This window comes from Manis javanica, chromosome 5, assembly GCF_040802235.1.
Source record: "Manis javanica isolate MJ-LG chromosome 5, MJ_LKY, whole genome shotgun sequence".
Lineage (NCBI taxonomy): Eukaryota > Metazoa > Chordata > Mammalia > Pholidota > Manidae > Manis > Manis javanica.
Window position 1 is genome coordinate 149,458,885 of NC_133160.1, and position 7,625 is coordinate 149,466,509.

The 7,625-nt window shown below is 31.7% G+C and overlaps 1 protein-coding gene across 10 annotated transcripts in view; it reads right to left on the minus strand.

Moving 5' to 3' along the window:
* The window catches only part of PCDH7 (protocadherin 7), a 404,329-nt gene that overhangs the window by 392,273 nt on the left and 4,431 nt on the right, over positions 1–7,625 (minus strand). The gene's annotated exons all lie outside the window — the stretch shown is intronic.

Consider the following 7,625-nt stretch of genomic DNA (forward strand, 5'->3'; position numbering starts at 1 on the left):
GTTCTGGGTCTGTGTCCCATCATTCCATAGACACCTCCCTAAATGGTAAATTCCAGTAAATACAAAGGCGACTGGTCAAAAAACCTGAGGTAGATGACAAGTTGGGAGCAGGGAGTTGGGAGAGAGAGAAAGTCTGTGAATGGACAGGAACCAAGTCACCACAAGTTCAAAGATGGAACAAAAAAAAAGGCAGGAAAATGATAATAAGCTTCTCAAAAGCTTTGTCTTATTGATAAAGGCTGACATAATAGTATGTTGTAATAGATTATTCTGATTCAACTTAATAGTACACCAAAATGCTTGGAAGTGTTAGTAATTATTTTTTGTTGTTTTGATTTATTATGTTTTTTCAGTCATAATAGCAAATAGCCATAATTCAACTCTTTTCAACTGCTTTTATAAAAAGACAAATTTTTTACATACCCACCAAGAATGGGAACACATACCACACATGCACACAAACACAACTGAAACAAATATTGCACAAGACAATATTTACTCTTATTATATGGGTGATGTACTTGAAAGTTTTCTGTACCTTTTCTAATTGTGGTAAAGACACACAAATTAATTCATACCAATAATGTGTTGCACCCCAAGCTTGCAAAACACTGCCTTAGAATGTTTTTCTTTGTAAAAGTATTCATACATATCCCCTTTAAGTGGCAGCACATCAGATTATCCCCAGAGTCTGGACATTTTTCTCTATAAATTTGTTTTTGAATTGATGTGATTTGTTACAAGATCACACTCTAAGTATATCTAAGGAAGTGTACTATGTGAGATGAGGAAACACGACATTTCCAAATAGCTCAAAGTGGTAAGAATTCTTTTCACCAGCATCTTATAGTGGTCCTTGTGTTCAAACAAAATGAGAGGTTGAGGAAAATTAGGTTTTATTCAGGAATTTCACTATCTTCTCAATGGTATTTCTGAAAATGTCCTCTTTCTGCAAAATTAAATAAACAGCTAAGAGAATAAAAGGATTGAAATTTATGTCTGAGAGATTTACATGGGTTAGTGCATAATTTATCACTCCACATTTTAATGTTGTCCTAATATGTATGTTCCTTCAAGGGCTTTTATATTGACAATAATTCAAAACAAAAAATCTGAAGACTCTAGTATTCTTGGTTGGTATTTCAACACTTTGGGAAAACTTTAATAGGCAAATTTATTACAAAATTATCAAACTCCACATATGGGACACTTATTTTTAAGCACATAAACAAATACAACAAGACAAATAAACACAATAATATACAAACATAAAGGGACCACCGGGAGAACTCCCTGACTCACCTAGAATATCATTTATGCAACCAGAATTCAGCTACCTGCTCTCTCAACAAGACATAACATGCTGAATTCTCAGAAGTTGCTTGAATCTGTTATCGGACATCTAATAGAACAGTCTTCAAACAAAAAAAAAAATGTAGTTCACAAAACCAGGAAGCCACATATTCCTTTTGAATGTGACCACAGTGACTTCAGTAAATCTGACAGGATCTAAATATTATTAAGGAATTTAACCAAAAAGAAAGAAAAAAAAAACTTGAATGTTCTGTAGATATTTTGTTTAGTATTTCAAAATCAAGGAAAAAACAGTCCATTGGTAGTGCCTTTGATCAATAAAAACATTCATATATCAAATTTGTTCTACCAATAATACATTTTTTATAAAGTCCTTGCATACACATGTGTGGGAGCAAATACAACACACACAGTGGTGTTTAGAAATACACAGAATGAGCAAGAGACATTATCCTTTAACAGAACTACCGCACTGGCCTGGAGAAGGCTGTGATTATGTCACACTTTAAAAAATATTAATCAGGTATGGATTTTATTCAAAGTTGGTATTTAATGTACCATAGACAAAGACAAATAGGCTTAGTTTTGCTGGGTTCACAGAAAGCCAGAGTCTTCAAATTATTGTTGAAATGTGCTTTGGACTTTTTTTGGAAAGACTTCACTATTAAGTTCTGCTCATTTTCCCTTTGAGAATGGAATTCCTGGTGACTTAGACATATATTAGTGCCCATTTCTTTATTAGTAGTGTTTCTTCTATAAGTTTATTTCAATACTATTTTTTCTTAAATGAGAAAAAAAAAAACTTGAAAAGCAAATGCACAAGTGGGACAAATAGTGATTGGCTGACACCCCACGGCCAAGAGCAGGCTCCAGCCAGTTTCAGAGTAGCAAGGGCATCAGAGTATGGTGCATAATGGAGCATCATATTAGCGTGGAATTCAGCCAAACACAGTAATGTATGGATGTAGATGCATCTGAAAGAAGGAAAATAAATATCTTTGCAGGTAAAAAAAAAAAATGCAATGAAGAAATTTTCCCCAACAACTTATGCCCAATCGGACTGCTGTGGTAGAGGTTTTGGAGCAGATAATTTTTATTTGCAAATTATGTGTTTGTAAATAATAAATATGCTCAGAGGAGAAAAAAAAAGTTAACTTGTCAGACAAATTCTACTTGGAATCTTTAATAGTTTTCTTGTTTGTACACAGCATTAGAGTTCAATGCAAACATCACTAAATTCCTGAAAATAAACCTTTATTCTGCCTTTAAAACATTAATTCACCAGAAGTGATAATTAAGATTAGTTTTAGTGGTTTCAGCTCAGTTCTTCTTGGAATGTGATTCTCCCACAACACTAATGCTAAATAAAGCACTGTGTAATGTTCCGAAACAGAGTCCCTGCTTTAGAAAAGATTCTAAGGGCTTTTAAAATAAATAAGAAAGAAGAGCAAAGCTGACTCAAGATATATATGAACAGATCTTACTATTTCTATAGTCATAGTAAATAAATGGATGGGGAGTCTTGCTATAGTCTAGAAATTGGTTACATGCAGCATAAACATAAAGGTCTAAACAATTATTAGACTTAATTTCCTGCATAACCTCTACCACCACCCTCTCCCAGGAAAATAAATGTTAAAATATCTAATAACATCAGTACCTATGGAAAACCATGGTTTTCTCATACAGTATGTAATACAGTTCAGATTTCATTTCTGCAATTAATAAGTTCAATCGTTTATATTTTATAAGTTACACACTACATTGTGTAACTGCCTAACAAGGAAGGAACCCGACTGAACAATTTAAAAATGTCACATTTTTCTAAAAATTTGTTGGAAAATAAATTTAGAGGAAAAATAAGTTCATGATCGTGTGTTAAGGATGCTACTGAGATAAACTGCACCTGCAAAACTGGCAAATGCAAAGGAGTACAGAAGTCAAAGGGAGCCATCAAAATTGATGGAAAAGGTAAAAGATTATCTGAAGCAGAATGCATAGAAAGTTTCATACATAACATATAGAAAACTTCTGTTAATTTCCATTAAAAATATGATTTCATTGAAGATATTCTAATGCCAGATAGGAGCTAACCAATCTACTGTCTTTATTTTGTAATTAAAAATTCTGTCAATTACCTTGTTGAAGATATGTTCTGCACAATGTTAAGTTACTCTAATGTATAACATCAATTGCTATTTTACAAAAGGGAGAAAAAACTATTAATTTATTTTTGAAGTGTATGAAATTTGGATTATAATTTCTGCTATAATTTTCATTTAAAAACTAAAGCCTAAAGCAGAATTATATACTATAGTGAAAATGTCAGTCTTCATAGCCAAATATATAGTTATATATATAGATTAAGTAAATCCCAACAGATTTCTGTCGTTATTGAAATGTATGCAGAGAAAGTATCAGAAATTCATTTTTTTTTCCTGAGAGGTAATATTATAAATTAAAAAAGAACATTGGACTCTGCATTCCATGAGTTGGACTCTAGTCCACATCACATTTCTGACAACCTCATGAACTCAATCAAATTACTTTTTCATATTAGGTCTCAATCTCCTCTTATAAAGTGTGGAGGCTGGTTTGGTTGATACATTTAATTCTAAAATGTTACTACTTCAGTGACTTTAGATACAGACATAAAGCAGTTGATTATTATATATTTTATTTTGAGTTTGTATGTGTTTAAAGTTTAAATATCTCCCACATGTTAATGTATGAATATCACAGTTAAAGTCTAATGGCATCACAGTTGGTTTATATTAATCAATCTATATGTGTTTGTGTGTGCATTTGATATATACCATGTGGGTACTTTTTCACATATGAAATACAAAATTACTCAAAGATAGAAAGATAATAATAAAGAATGGTTTTGCTATATTAAACTAGCTGCATGATTTACTTAATATTTATAAATTGACTTTGTGGTCTTATGTCTAAGTTGTTAATCAACTTTGGATAAGTCTGAGGTAAGTTTCAAATGGCCATATTTGGACTTCCATAAGATGTCTGTATTTACTGTAGATCGAATCAGTGGAGTCATGACCCTTTCCTTGTTTCCTAGACATCCAGAGAACCAGGTAATGTTGATTTAGTGGACACCTCACTACTAAAGACATAGCCTAACTTTCAACATTTCTTAGCCTCTTGTCTGTGACTTCAGGCGCTAAATATAAGGGATTCTACCCTACAAATTCATTGTGCCTCTCGAAAGTACACTTGGTTACAAACAGGAGAATCATATTGTAGAAATTATGCTTATAGAGCTAAAATTGGAAGCTGTGGTTGACATTGCTAGGCAGATTTCCACTATAATATATATGCTATATTATACACATATACAAATAAATTGATACTTCATTTTCTCAATGCTAGAACTCTAATAGATGATGGCAAGTCATCCATTTGCTTCCAAAATGGAAGTAATTTAAAAATAATTTCTGCCATATTTTTTGATAAGTATACAATGAATATATTGAGCACAATTTGATCAATTAAAGAGAACATTATTCAGATTACATTCAGAAGTTCCTTAGGTAAGGGAAGCTGTCAATAGAGTTAATATGATTTTTTCTTGAGTATTTCAGGATCAGCTACAAATGGATTTTTAAATTAATGTTTATTCAAGCTGTATCCTCTGTACTCCTGACAAAAATTAAGTACCTTCCTTTTCATTAACTAAATACAATAATTTTTTTTACTTTGCTGTGCTTATCTGAATAACACCGTGGCAAAGATAAGGTCAACGGGACTTGGAAATAATAAGTAAAGTGCTAACTAGACTTTTACATTGTCTATTATCTTTTGGAATTACATTAAATTTTTAAAGAGAATTGAAAAATACTTAATACATAGCACAACCCTGGAGATTTAAAAATAAATAGAAAAATTAAATACTTCTGCCTGTATTTTACAAATCAAAAGCATAGCTGTATTTTCAGGTCACAAAACTTTTAACTACTGCCAAGACCAGGTTTACCAAGCAAAGCAAGAATAAAACAGGAAGGTGGACACTTAATCTCAATCTCAATAATGCTGCCAATGAACCCCATTTTGCTCAACTACATACATTATTTAGTTGAGAGCAAATACTTTTGTTTGAACTGCAAAGGTCTGAACTATGAAAACCTGGGCTGCGTCACCAGTTTTTCGAATGTGTGCATTTCAGCAATAATTCCAGAAACTCTAAACACAAATATCCCAGATTACTCCAAAATATAACTGTAAAACCCTAATTTGAGTGTCTCTAGAGTCTGTGAAAACAAACCCTTAAAAAGCGGGGTTGGGGAGGGCACAGGCATAATTTACAAACTTTAATTTCTACAGAGCTATTATGATAATGTAACCATTAATAGGATTAGGAACAACACTTCAAAATGTCTAATTCTCAGGAAAATAAGAACTCTCTAACAGACATCACCACCATTATATCACAAGTAAGAAGTATGATAAGGCAATTCAGGAAAATTATAAATAAAATGAGAGCTTTATGTCAGATGAAATTCCAGATTTTAAATTAATTCCTACTGTAAGGAATTAAAATATGTCAACCCTCAAAGTTTTAGATAAATTCAGTACCAAACAGGGGAATCTTATCACAAAACCCTGCACTTTTAAAAATTTTATTATCAATCAGATTTCATCAAAGAAAATAATTTTGGCAGTTGCATAAAAATTAAAGGCAATATCGTTTTTAAATAAAAATAGAAAATCATCTACTTCTGGTACAAAAACCAGAACAAAAAAAGAACCTCTTTATTATGTCAGATGTCTAAACAGAATGTAACTTTGTAAGTGGATCCCTTGTCCCCTGATAGCAATATTAAGGAGATGAAGCATATCAATTACTATTACTGATTACAATCAGGGGCATGTGTTTCATTCACCTTCATTTCATTTTAGATCAGTTGTTTATCATGGCTAAAACTTTATACATCTTTTGAATACAACAACCTAATGATATAGAAGTTTTCCGGTCACTTTTGGGAAACTATGATTTGTTACAATGGCTTTGTAGACTTTTTGTTTTGGTATATGGACTTCTTTGCTCAGTTAAGAAACTAACACCATACACCATACATTAGTTTATTTATAAGCATATCACTTTGCCTTCTAAACAGGATGCTGCAACAGTCTTGATATTAGCTGTTTTAAATATTCAAGAATATAAAGTTAACCCCATTTAATGAGCCAAATAAAGCTTAAGTGACAGCACAGAACGTAAGAGGTGGTTGCATAAAATATCTATAAATCTGCCACTTGATATGTCCACTCAAAAGTTTAAGATTACACAATGTAGAATGCATATACCATTCAGCCAAAGGATTATTGGATATAAAAGGGTATTATCTGTTCTTCCTTATCCAAACAGCTACAGTGAAGTACTATATATGGAAAATACTTCTTTAGGAAACTCATTTTTTTAAATTATGAAAGCAAAAAGGAAATACTATTTCTTTTCTATTTTTAATGTATGTATCTTTAATGAGCCCATCAATAACATCTTTAATAAGATTATAAAGTATTTTTTTCCCTTAGCCTTATTTCCAGGTTGCACATTTCACATGCAAAGTATGTTTAATAGAAAAACTATTATTCAATATTAGTTGGCAGTCATAAGTGTGTTCCTTAAGATTTGTTTTGGTTGTAAGAAATATATGATGTTTTGTTAATGGAGTTGCTACAGCATTAGACACAACTAACAATAACCTCCAAGTAGCTTATTTGCTGTGTGTCACACTTTAGTGGATCTTCTTTAAAAACTGTAAACTTTGTGAGTATTACATTTACAAGCAAAGCTTTCCAAAATAAAGTTCATATTTTCTGAAGATCACTTCAAAATATACTTTTTTAAACCATCTCCACATTTTACTGAGAAACAACTGTGTCAAATATTCCATGTATTCCAACATTATAGACTCGGTATATCACAATAATACCAAATATTCTTGCACACTATGCATCAAACAGGAGCATTTTTGTTGCTTGGTTTACATAATATATGGTTCATGCCATTTACTTTTGCTTACAAATTTTTAATACCACATGAGAAGAAGCAAACACTGATTGCATATCCTCACAGAAATCTAATTGTTACAGGTATCAAAGCATTACAAATAGAGTTTTGCATGACATTTGCATACTTAAATTTTTTTAAACCAGCATTTTTGTCAAAGTAGTCAGTATTTCAGTATCTCAGACTTGGTACTATGTTTGCATAAATCGGCATCTGTAAAATCCTGCATTATGTATAACATAGCTAAAACTTTTATAGTGTCCACTTTGCATAGACACCA